This window comes from Delphinapterus leucas, chromosome 2, assembly GCF_059928025.1.
Source record: "Delphinapterus leucas isolate spDelLeu-1000000601 "Yukka" chromosome 2, BTC_Dleu_Yukka2, whole genome shotgun sequence".
Taxonomy (NCBI): domain Eukaryota; kingdom Metazoa; phylum Chordata; class Mammalia; order Artiodactyla; family Monodontidae; genus Delphinapterus; species Delphinapterus leucas.
In genome coordinates, this window is record NC_143130.1 from 146,156,798 (window position 1) to 146,169,954 (window position 13,157).

Sequence of the window (13,157 nt, forward strand, 5' to 3'; positions counted from 1 at the left end):
CACTCATTGTGTTTACAAACTAGTGTAGGAAAACAGACAATTAACTGATCACATGAATGAGTGTAAAGTTAAAATTACAAGTTCTACAATGTGCTATATGATGCCATAAAAATGCAAAAATGAGGAAATCTGAGCTAGTATAAGGGGAGGATGAGGGAAGGCAAGAAAATGACATTTGATCTGAGATCTAAAGAAATAATGAGAGTTAACCAGCTGAAAAGGAAGGGGAGGAGTATTCCAAGTAAAAGACATATTATCTGTGCAAAGGCCCTGGGTAGAGAAAGCACTATAGTTTTAAAATATTTATTTATTTATTTGGTTGCACCAGGTCTTAGTTGTGGCACGTGGGATCTTCGTTGCCGCATGAAGGCTCTTAGTTGTGGTATGCAGGCTCTAGTTCCCTGACCAGGGATCGAACCCAGGCCCCCTGCATTGGGAGTGTGGAGTCTTAACTACTGGGCCACCAGGGAAGCCCCAGCACTACAGTTTTAAATACGTGAAAGAATCACCATTTGGCAACCACCACAGTATAATTATTTTAGGCAAGAATCATCAATGAATTCTAATATCTGAAGATGAAAGTTTGATAAGGAACAAGACTCTAGATAGTCTCAGAGTATTTCCCCACAAGACATTTTTTAATTATAAAGGGAAGTATCACAATGGCTAAACCTGACAGACATCACTTTAACTAAGTGATCAAAGTTAACATCATATCAACAGTAATGGGATAGTTGATATCATGTTCCTCCTGCTATGATGCACTAAGAAGAATACAAAATTGCTTCCGTGATATTCCTGCCCCAAATGTATAACCTGTATCTAATCATGACAAAACAGCAGACAACCCAAAATGAGAGACATTCCACAAAATAACTGGCAGGATTCTTCAAAAATGTCAGTGTCATAAAAGACAAAAAGAAACACTGAGGGACTATTCCAGATTAGGGAGTTGAAAGAGACATGGAAACTAAGTGGAATGTGTGATCCTGGATCCTGAAGCAGAAAACATTTTTTTTCTTTTGCTATAAAAGACATTAATGGGATAATTAGTGAAATTTGAGAAAGGTTCATAAATTAGAAAACAGTACTACTTTCATATTAATTTCTTTATCTTGGTGCTCTCAAAAAATTCAGAAAAATATAGTAAATGATACATGCAGTAAAATTTAACATTTGAGGAATATGAGTGAAGTGTAGACAAGAATTCTTTGTACTATTTTTGCAATCTTTGTATAAGTCTAAAATTATTTCAAGACAAAAGGTTAAAACAACAAAAATACATGAAAGATGACTCCTGTGAGTGGAAATCAATAAACAAAGGAAAGTGGGAGGCAGGATGAAGCTGAACTCGTAGAGAAAGCCCAAACCATGCTGTCCTTGAAAATCATGTTGAGATGTTGGTCTTTATCCTAAAGCAATGGGAAGCCACTGAAAGCCATGGACAGGAAATGACATAACCAGATAAGCATTTTGAAAAGCTCACTCTGGTTGCAGGACAGAAGAGAGACTGTAGAGGATCCAGAATAACTAGATAGGAAGCTGTCATGTAAAGTGCAGCAGAGTGGTGGCAGTCAGCCTGGATAGCAGTGGATGGATTTAAGAGCCACTCGGGTGTTAATATTTACAGTGCTTGGAATGGAATGGAAATGGGAGAGGAGGGTGACGAGCGGGAATCAGGGGAATTACACTGGACTCCCAGGTTTCTGGTTTGCACAACTGGGTAGATAGTGGAGACCTTCTGTCAGATAGGGAAGGCAGAAAGAAGACCAAGTTGGGGGGAATCAAGAGTTTGATTTTGGATGTGTTGTGTTTAAGTTCCCTTTGAGACATCTAGGGAGAGCTGTCAAGTAAGTAGCTGCATCTGAACAGTGGTGGGAATGAAAGGTGGGGATGTGGCTGAGCTCGCCCAGAGAGCAGGGCCTAGGAGAGAGCCTCAAAGACCTCTGGTCTGTCTGTGTATCTCTGTTCTTACCCTCATTTCATAGATGAAAACAGAAGGCAATAAGTGACAGAGCAGAAATTGAAACGGAGGTCCTCCTGACTTCAAACCTCTGCCTTTCCCAGTAAGCTCTCAAAAAAGTACAAGATGCTTTTGGTCCTTTTCCAATTTTATGCAATATCAGTCTGAAGGAATCAAAATGTATTAAGAAAGAAGTGACATGGTAGAAGAGGTTTTTAGGTCTTCATTTCTCCAGATGCCCAGTTAACAAGATTTTTAGGCAAACCAAAAAGCCATACTTTTCTTTTATAGGTTTCAAAATTTGCTTGCAGTTTATCTCCAGAAGCATATTGGAAAGACACTTTTCTTTTTAATATAAACAAATCCTTTGGTAATGGTGTGGAGAGTCAGAAAAATCTATCCCTGCTTTGGGTATAAATTTCCATGGTCAGGCTTTGCTGAGTTGGTTCTTCCCTGAACTTTAACATTCATCTCCTGTTAACATGTAAGAAATGAGAGAATTGGAGCTTGCAGTGGCCATTTTAGCAGAGACTCCAACATAAAACTGCAGTAATACTGCTTCCCCCCTTACCTCCTCATCTCAGGTTATGGCTGTATATGTGGAGTGAAGAATTTCATGTGTTATTTAGAGATTTCACCTATTACCTAGAACTTTCATGTCTGTGATTCCATTAACCTTTTCCGAGTTAAGAGAAATAAACTCACAGCTATCCTTTGCACATCTCATAAAGAAGCTTGTAATAACTCTGGCTGATGAGGTTGGCTGCTGACAAATCCCTAGGGCACTATGGTGGAATATGAGAGGCCAGCCACAGAGCCCAGCTAACAGAAGTGCTTAGAGTGACGAGCTAAAAATGAGAGGTTCAAAGATGTGAGGCTCTGGGATAACTCAGAAGCCCACCTGTTTTCTTAGACAGTCTTTAACCTTTGTAAGAACATTCACACATTTATTTGATCTCCTACTGTGCTTTGCCAACACCAAATACCCCCACATCCGTATGCTAGTGTAGCTCTGACCCCAGCTCTAGGGTATCTTCCCTAAACTCACAGTTACCTTTTGAAGAGCAGTGTATTTTTCAGACAAGCAAATAAATACAGGAACATCCAGCCCTGTGCCCAAACTATGTTAATTTGAGTTAACATTCAGCTGTGGTCTTGAGCCCTTTGGCTGTGGTGCTGACCATCCTTTGAGCAGGCTTAGACCAAAAATCTCGAGCAGAAATAGCATCTCTTATTCTCATTGCAACACCAAGACCCCTCTACTCAAAGAAGCATCCCCCAAGCACTATCACTAAACTATTCTGACCCAGGACAGAACCCTCATCAAATCTCTCAGGTCCAATGGGTTAACCTGGAGTGGTAGTGGGGCTGGCTATGTTGTACCCAAACTCCTCTTTATGACATCTGTCCTCTATTTCCTGTCCATGTCACAGAAACACAACTAAATGATAATCTGAAAACATGTCAGAACATAAGCACAATGAAAATAATAATAGCTAATATTTACTGAGTACTTACTGAGTGCCAGGCACCGTGTTGAGCCCTTCACATACACTATTTTATTGGTTCTTCCCAACAACTCTATAAGGCAATTACTATTGTCCCCATCTTGCTGATAAGGAAATAAGACTTGGCAAGACTAAGTAACAGCAGTCAGTGGTGCTTGGCCAAGGGGACAGAGTAAAACACAACTCTAAGTAAGCCACTCAATCTCAAGATGGGAACCCCCGAAACATAATTTCATCCAATTTCAAAATAGTTTCATGACCAAAAATCAGCCAGGAAAACATTCGACATAGTCTCATAAAATGAAATTTAGCTTGTAAGCCCACTTCAAAGGGGTGTCAGCAATGTGATCCTATGCCAGAGCAAGCATTGTTTCATAAATGATTGTAAGTATTTATAACAAAACAATTTACATCCTTGTAAAAATTATTCTTTGTGCAAGAATTCTCATTGAGGACTTCCCTGGTGGCACAGTGGTTAAGAATCTGCCTGCCAATGCAGGGGACACGGGTTCGAGCCCTAGTCTGGGAAGATCCACATGCCGCAGAGCAACTAAGCCCGTGTGCTGCAACTACTGAGCCTGTGCTCTAGAGCCCATGAACCACAACTACTGAGCCCACGTGCCACAACTACTGAAGCCCATGCGCCTAGAGCCTGTGCTCCACAACAAGAGAAGCCACTGCCACGAGAAGCCCACGCACCGCAACGAAGAGTAGCCCCTGCTCGCCACAACTAGAGAGAGCCCGCGCATAGCAACGAAGACCCAATGCAGCCAAAAATAAATAAATAAATTTTTTTAAAAAAGAATTCTCATTGAATTTTTTCAACGTTTTTGTGCACATTCACACAGAAAGTGAACAAAATCTAACTGTACAACTCTATGTACTTGTATAAAGTAAACACACATCTAACAACCATCACTGATCAGGAAACTGAATATTATTAACACACAAATATCCCCCCTTCCCCCCAATATATCAAACGGTAAACTATTCTCCTAACTTCTATCACCATAGATAGTTTTGCTTGTTTTTTAACTTCATATAAGTGGAGTCATACATTAGACATTCTTTTGTGTCCAGCATCTTTTGCTCAACACTGTTTGTGAGATTCATTGTGCATGGTTGTAGTTCATTCATTTTCACTGCCTCATGGCATTTCATTGTATGAATATACCATGATATATCTATACTTACCCATGATATATCTATACTTACCCAATTTGATAGACATTGTTTCTAATTTTTGATTATTATAAATAATGTTGTTGTGATGACTCTCATACATGTATTTTGGTGCCCATATTATGCATTTCTGTTGAGTATATATCTAAGAACAGAAACAGTGGGTCACAGAGTATGTACAGCTTCAGTTTTAGTGGATGGTGCCAAGTTGTTTTCCAAAATAATTATACCCATACCCACCAGCAGTATCTGCAGGATATGAACATTCTCATTGTTCCATATTCTTATAAATACTTGGTATTTTCAATCATTTTTATTCTAGCCATTCTGGAAGTTGTAGAATCTTGTTATGATTTTTATTTGTATTCTAATGAGGTTAGCATTGTTTTAAAAGTAACCGAGAGTTGGTTTAATCAGGTAAGATACATAAACAAGAAATGAGAGTCATGAAAAAAGAAGTTTCTATACTCACAGCTCCCTAGAAATGGCAGGCATGGCATGGCATGCCACATAGGGAGGCCACACAGGGAGGCACCAGGGTTGCTCAGGTGGCAGAGGGAACTGGGGAGAACATAAGCAAGAGCCTCTATGGTGGTTTTGTCAGTTGTTCCCAGGCCCTGGGATGGTTAGGGCACAGGTATGGTGACCTCGAATGTGAGACACTGATAAGTGTGGACTCTGGATTGGTTGGTTTGTTTACTATTTCTAGGAATTAGCTAATCTTTAGAAGGGCAGATCCTCCAGAGTCAGCAAGGCCCCAAGATGTCAAAACACCAGAATACAGAAAATAAAAAGACATGCAAGTACTTTTTCATGATTAATGGGCATTTGGAGATACTCTTTTGTAGCCATTCAAGTCTTTTGTCCATTTTTCTACTGAATTTGTCTTTCTCTTTTTTTTTTCTTGCTTTTTATTTTATTTTAAAATTTTCATTGGAGCATAGTTGATTTACAATACTGTATTGGTTGTCTTTCTCTTATTGATTTACAGGAATTCTTCCTACATTCTGGATGTGAGAACTTGGTCAGCTATGTGTATTACAAATATCTTTTCCCATTCTATTTCCTTTTCGCTATCTTAGTGCTATCTTGTGACGAACAGAAGTTCTTAATTTTTATGTAGCTCAATTTATCAATCTTTTTCTTCATGGTTAACACTTTTGCTTAAAAAATATTTGCCTACTCCAAGGTCATGAAGATATTATCCTCCATTTTCTTCCAGAAGCCTTGTTGTTTTACTTTACCTATTGAAAACTACAATCCATCTGGAATTTACCTGTATGGTGTTGATATGGGGAAAAAAAATTTTTTTCCACATAAATATCCAATTTGACCAGTATCACGTATTGAAAAGCAATCCTTTCCCCACTATTTTCAGTAACAATTTGTTATAGATTAGGTGAACATTTATGTGTGTGTGGGTTTTTTTAAGACTTACTATTATGTTCAATTGGTCACTTGTTTAGAAGATTTTGCCAACAACATACTATCTTAGTTACTGATAGTATAAGAACTCTAGCTTCGTTCTTCTTTTCAGGAATGTCTTGAAAATTTTGGGGCCTTTGAATTTTTATATGAATTCTAGAAGCAATTTGTCAACTTCCACAAAAAATAGTACCCACTGGGACGTCTCGAATCTATAGATCAGTGATGTCAAGTTGATATCATTACAATATTGAACCTTCCAATCTATGAACATTGTATGTCCTTCCATTTATTTAAGTCTTCTCTAATTTCTTTCAATTTTGTTGTATAGTTTTCTTTGTACAGGTCTTACACATGTTTCATTATATTTATTCCTAGTTATATGATGTGTTTTAATGCCTGTGGCAGTCATTGAGCTATACCGCTTGGGTCTCCCTTTAAAAAAGAACTTGCTATTGAGCTGCAAGAAGTTCTGATAGCTGACAGTCTCCAGCTGTTAGGACCTTTAGGATATGCTTCATCTTTAGAGGTTAAGAACAGGCTATTCCTGAGAAATCCCCAGACAATGACTGAATACTGTAAGGATACTTGGCTCTGGCCATATCTGCCCAATATGGGACCCCTTTAACAGACAATTTTTGCTTCAATGCTCTGCATTGTGCTGGTCAAGACTTTGTGAGATCAATATCATGGTCTGAGGCTATCCTTTCCCAATTGTGTTTCCCCCCTCTTTTATCTTTCATGGATGTGACCCCACAACAAACACCTTGCACTCCTCAATCTGTCTCACTGTCTACTTCCCAGAGGATCCAACTGATAATGCTATTATTAAGGGCGTTTTTTAAAAATAGTATATTGCTCCATGTGTGGTACTCTTTATTTTAAATATTTATTTATTTTGGCTGCGCTGTGTCTTAGTTGCGGCACGCAGGCTTCTTAGTTGCAGTATGCAGACTCTCAGTTGTGCACGCAGACTCTTAGTTGCAGCATGCAAACTCAGTTGCAGCATGCGTGCCAGACCTAGTTCCCTGACCAGGGATTGAACCTGGGCCCCTTGTATTGGGAGTGCAGAGTCTTACCCACTGGACCACCAGGGAAATCCCAAGGGTATTGTTTTTTTGTTTGTTTTGGGTTTTTTTTTAATATAAATTTATTTATTTATTTTTGGCTGTGTTGGGTCTTCGTTGCTGCACGGGCTTTCTCTAGTTGTGGCGAGCAGGGGCTACTCCTTGTTGCAGTGCGCGGGCTTCTCACTGCGGTGGCCTCCCCCGCTGCGGAGCACGGGCTCTAGGCGCACGGGCTTCAGTAGTTGTGGCTCACAGGCTCTAGAACGCAAGCACAGTAGCTGTGGCGCACGGGCCCAGCCCGCTCCGCGGCATGTGGGAGCCTCCCGGACCAGGGCTTGAACTCGTGTCCCCTGCATTGGCAGGCAGACGCTCAACCACTGCGCCACCAGCGAAGTCCTTGGTATTGTTTATTAAACTTCAATTTCTACTTGTTTGTTGCTGGTACATGAAAACACAATTGATTTTTACATGTGACTTTGTATCAGCAACATTACTAAATTCATTATTAATCATGATTCTTCTGCATTTTCTAGTACAAACTACAGAATCCTTATATCTTTAATGTTTTTCTCCTGCTTTGTTGCACTAAGACCTATTATAGAATATTATAAATATCCTAAGACAATGTTATTATTTTTTCTTTAAATAGTTCTTTGTATTTTAAAATAAAAATCATTTTCTATATTTACCTAAATACTAACTATTCCAATTGTTCTTCATTTCTTTCTAAAGATCCAAGTTTCCACATGGTATAATTTACTTTCAATCTGAAGAAATTCCTACAGCATTTGTAGTGCAAGTTTTCTAACAGTAAATTCTTAGTTTTCTTTTATCAGAAAATGTTCTTATTTCACCTTTGTTCCTTTATAAAAATGTTTTTTTAATAATTTCTTTTTTATATTAATTAATTAATTAATTAATGTATGGCTGCACTGGGTCTCCGTTGCTGTGCACGGGCTTTCTCTAGTTGCTGCGAGCGGGGGCTAATCTTTGTTGTGGTGCGTGGGCTTCTCATTGTGGTGGCTTCTCTTGCTGTGGAGCACAGGCTCTAGGCATGTGGGCTTCAGTAGTTGTGGCACGTGGGATCAGTAGTTATGGCTCACGGGAATCTAGAGTGCAGGCTCTGTAGTTGTGGTGCTCGGGCTTAGTTTCCCCATGGCATGTGGGATGGTCCCGGAGCAGGGCTCGAGCCCAGGTCCCCTGCATTGGCAGGCGGATTCTTAACCACTGTGCCACCAGGGAAGTCCCCTAAAAATGGTTTTATTGACATATAATTCATATACTACATAACTCACAATTCATTAGAAGTGAATAACTTAATGGTTTTTAATATATTCACAGAGTTGTGCAACCATTGCCACAATCAATTTTCGAACATTTTCATCACTCTCCCACAACAAACCTCAAAGGAGCAGTCACTCCTCCTTTCTCCTCCACTCTCTTCTTCCAGCCCTAGGAAACCACTAATCTACTTTCTTTCTCTATGTATTTGCCTATTTCGTAAAAATGGAATTACATAATATATGGTCTTTAGCGACTGACTTCTTTCACCAAGCACAATGTTTTCAAGGTTTATCCATGTTGTAGCATGCAGCAGTGTTTTATTTCTTTTTATGGCCAAATAATATTTCATTGTATGAATGTGCCATATCTTATTTATCCATTCACCAGATGATGGATATTCAACCATTTTCACTTTTGGATATTACGAGTAACGCTGTTATAAACATTTGTGTACACGTTTTTGTGTGGACATATGTTTTCATTTCTATTGGAGTATATACCTAGAAGAGGGATTTCTGGGTCTTATGGTTATTCTATGTTTAACTTTTTGAGAAACTTCTAGACTGTTTTTCAAAGCATCTATTTGCATCATTTTACATTCCCACCAACAATGTATGAGGCTTCCAAATTCTCCACAGTCTTGTCAACGTTTGTTATTAGCTGTCTTTTTTTTAATCGTAGCTATCTTAGTAGGTATATAGTGTTATCTCATTGTGGCTTTGATTTGAATATCCTTAATGGCTAATAATGTTGAACACCTTTTCATTTGTATATCTTCTTTGAAGAAATATCCTTTGCCCATTTTTAATTGGGTTATCTTTTTATTATTGGTTTGTATACCTTTGTTCTTATATTTTCACTGGGTATAAAATTCTGGTCAAAAGATTGGTTTTTTTGTTTGTTTGTTTAAGCACTTAAAGATATTATTCCAGAAATCACCATTAGGCAAAAACCATAATAAAAATTTTCACAGACAAGATCCATAGACAGATACTAGTGAAAGACTGAAGTGAAACAGGGTAGCTGCATGGTCTCAAAACACTTCCCACAAGACATTTTTAACTACAAAGGGAAAAATAATAACTTTCCAGTGAATAAACGTGACGTTACCCAACTGATCAAAATTAACATCACCAGGAATGAGACATTTGCCATCATGAACTCCCTGATACAATGCATTGAGAAGAATACAACAACACTTCTGTGATATTCTTACCCAAAATACTAATTCTAATCACCAGAAAGCTTCAGACAACCCCAAACTAAGAGACATTCCACAAAATATCTGACAAATAACCTTCAAAAGTATGCAGGTAATAAGAGACAAGGAGAGACCAAAGAATTGTCACAGATGTTGGAGAGGAAACATAACAAATAAATACAATGTGGGATTTTCAGTTGGATCCTACAACAGAAAAAAAAAGGACTTAGTAGAAAAACTGGTGAAATTTTAGTAAGGTCTGTAATTTAGTTAATAGAATTGTACCAATGTTAATTTCTATGCTTTGATAATTATCAGTGCTTATGTACACTGATAACATTAGGGGAAGCTGGGTGAAAGGTGGACAGAAATTCTCTGTACTATTTTTGTGACTTTTCTGTATTTTCTAAAGTTACTTTAAAATAAAAAGCTTTTAAAAAGATATTATTCCACTATCTTTTGGCCTCTAACATTTCTGATGAGAAGTGAACGATAATTCAAATCATTTTTCTTCTGATGTAATATGTCATTTTTCTCTGGCTGCTTTCAATATTTTCTCTTTAGCTTTGGTGTCAGCGATTTGCCTTTGATGCATATAGGCAAAGCTTTTTGGTGTTTATTTTGTGTGGTGTTCACTGAGATTCTTGAGTCTCTCAATTTATGTCTTTCAATAAATTTGGGAAATATTCAGCCATTCTATCTTTAAATACTTTTTATGCCTAAGTCTCTTCTCTCTTTGGGATTCTACTCATTTAGATGTTACCATTTTTGTTATTGTCCCTTAGTTGTCTGTGATTCTGTTTATATTTTTCAAACTTTTTTCTCTCTCTTCTTCATATTGAATAATTTCTATTGATATATCCTCACATTCACTGACTCTTTTCTCTCTCATTTCCATGTTTTCAGTGAAGCCCATTCAGTGAATTTTTAACTTCAGATACTGTACTTTTCAATTCTAGAATTTTGTAGTTTATTTTCTATAGTATTTCTCTGTTGAGATTCCTCTCTTTTAATTTATTACAAGTTTATTTTCCTTCACTGAGCATACTCATAATTTCTATCTTTAAATCTTGTGAGCTAATTCCATGGGTTGATCCTAAATTTCACAGTGTTGGTCTAAGTTTACTGTCTTTTCTCTTAAGACTGGGGCACATTTTCTTGGTTTTCATATGTCAAGTTGAATTGAATCGTGGATCTTATCAATGCTGTGTTGTAGAGACAAGATTTATTTACATCCCTCCAAAGAATGGTGATGCTTTGTTTTAGTGGTCAGTTAATCTGACTTGCTCAAATTGTAAACTCTGTCTCTTGCACAACAGCTCAAATCTCACTTCTGATCTTCTGGCCTTCCTCGAGGTACTTGGAGTATGTCCCAGGCATGTATGGTTCAGGGGTCAGCCAGAAACTTGGGCAGAGTTTATACAGAGAATTTGGGGCTCTGACTCTCTCCTTTCCAGGATTATAATTTCACTTTCCAGTCACTGTGGTAATCTGTTCTCTGATTCTTTAGGACAGAAAGACAGGTCTTAAAGGTCTTTTACCAGAGTTTTTGTCACCTCAGATAGTACCAAACTTTGGCCTGCCCTCAGACTAAGTCATAAAAATGGGGATCTCCCCCTTATTGGTCCCTTCTTGCAGGTTTTATCTCCCCTCCAGACTTGCCCTCCTGAAAGATTGCTGTTGTTATCTGTGTGATGGTGAGGTCCAGTTGGAGCCCATTTAGTCTTGCCCTTGGCTGCTGTTTCCTGATTTGCTTCTTTCTGGGCCAGTGCCACTTACTACTTTGCAAACACATCAAAGAGAAGCAACTCAGACTGTTAGGCTCATGTCTCTGCACTTCCCTTTGCAGTAGCACCTTCAAGTCCAAGCTTACTCGGTAGTCTTGAAGGCCAATTATCATCTCCTAAGCACCATAGCACTGCTGAAAACTCTGCTCAGCTTCTTTCCCTCTTAGCAGGTGTCTTTTCTCTTACTTTCTGCCCCTCTTCCCAGGCCACTTATAAGGCAAATGTCTCATTTGGAAAATAGCACAGCTTGTCGGGCTTTCCTCAAAGAGTTTCCCTTCTCTCCAGGATTGCGGCCCTCCTGTCCTAGCTGCTTTGAAGCTCTCCAATGCTTCTGAAACCAAGTTTTGTTTTGTTTTTAATCCATGTTTTCTGTGCCACAAGCTAGTTTGCCATCACTGGAAGTTGAACATTATCATCTAAGTTTTTAAAATTAATTTAGGAGATTCACTTAAGCATATAGCAACAAGAAGGCAATTTTGATTAAATATTTATATCTATGTAAGATGAAAATAAGTTACAAAAATCAGAGTTTTAAAGATTTAATTCAAGTCAGTGAACTCCCTGTATCATAGTGGATAATAGCATTCACTTTCGAGTAGCCAGATCTGACCTCGAATACTACTCTGCCTCCTAGGCAAATAACTTCGGGCAAATCACTTCAGTTTTCTCACCTGTAAAAGGGAGATGATAGTATCTACAACCTCAAGTTATTATAAGAGAACTAAATAAATTATTATTTGTAAAGGCCTAAGGATAAATATCCCTAAGGTATAGGTAACACACACACACACACACACATATATATATATATGCCTTCACCACAATCAGCTAAGGACTTGAGTCTTCTTGCTTCATATGGTAAATACATTGGGCATGGTAACCTAACCATTGTAACCATGTATCCCCAAATCAGAGTGGATTAACACAATAAATGCTATTTCTCCCTCATGTCACAGTCCAATGCAGGTTGGCAGGAAGTATGGGGGAGCCCTATGTTTCACACAGTCATTCAGGGATCCAGGCCCTTTCCATCTTGAGGCTCCATACTCCTCTGGCTCTGTGGTATTCTCTCTATTCAGACGATAAATGCAGAAAGAGAGAGAAGGCTCGCACATGGGAGGGCTTCATCGACCAGGCCTAAAAGTGGCATATGTCACATCTGCTCACATCTGACTAGTCAAACTCCAGTCACTTGGCCACATCTAATTACAAGGGAGTCTGAGAAAAGAGTTGCCAGGAAAAAAATAAAAATACTTGCTGAACAAGTAGCCAGCAACAAATATCATATTAAGTTGTAAAATATAATATATAACAGAGCATATCATATGATACTGATGACATAAAAACTGTGTATCATCTATATTCTTAGCTAGATTTTGACATCTTTTAGGACAAGGATTTTGTATCATTTTTTCTAGAACAGTATCTAACACTTAACAGTAGTTGCCCAATAAATGTTTGTACAATATTGAAGCTAAAAGAGTCCTTGGAGACCTTCTAATCTAAATCCTTCATTTTAAATGTGAGGAATCAGAAATCTAGAGATGCTAAACCCTTTGCCCATGTTTACTGGCAAGGCTGGGACCCATTTATCTCATATTCCAAATCAAATGAGACAATTTTTTTTTTTTGAGACAATCTTTTTTAAGCCAACTTATCACGCTTCCCAGACCAAATGAGATTCTCCTTTTAACCAACTTATCAGAACTCGCACACAACAAGAATTATTTGTTCCAAAGA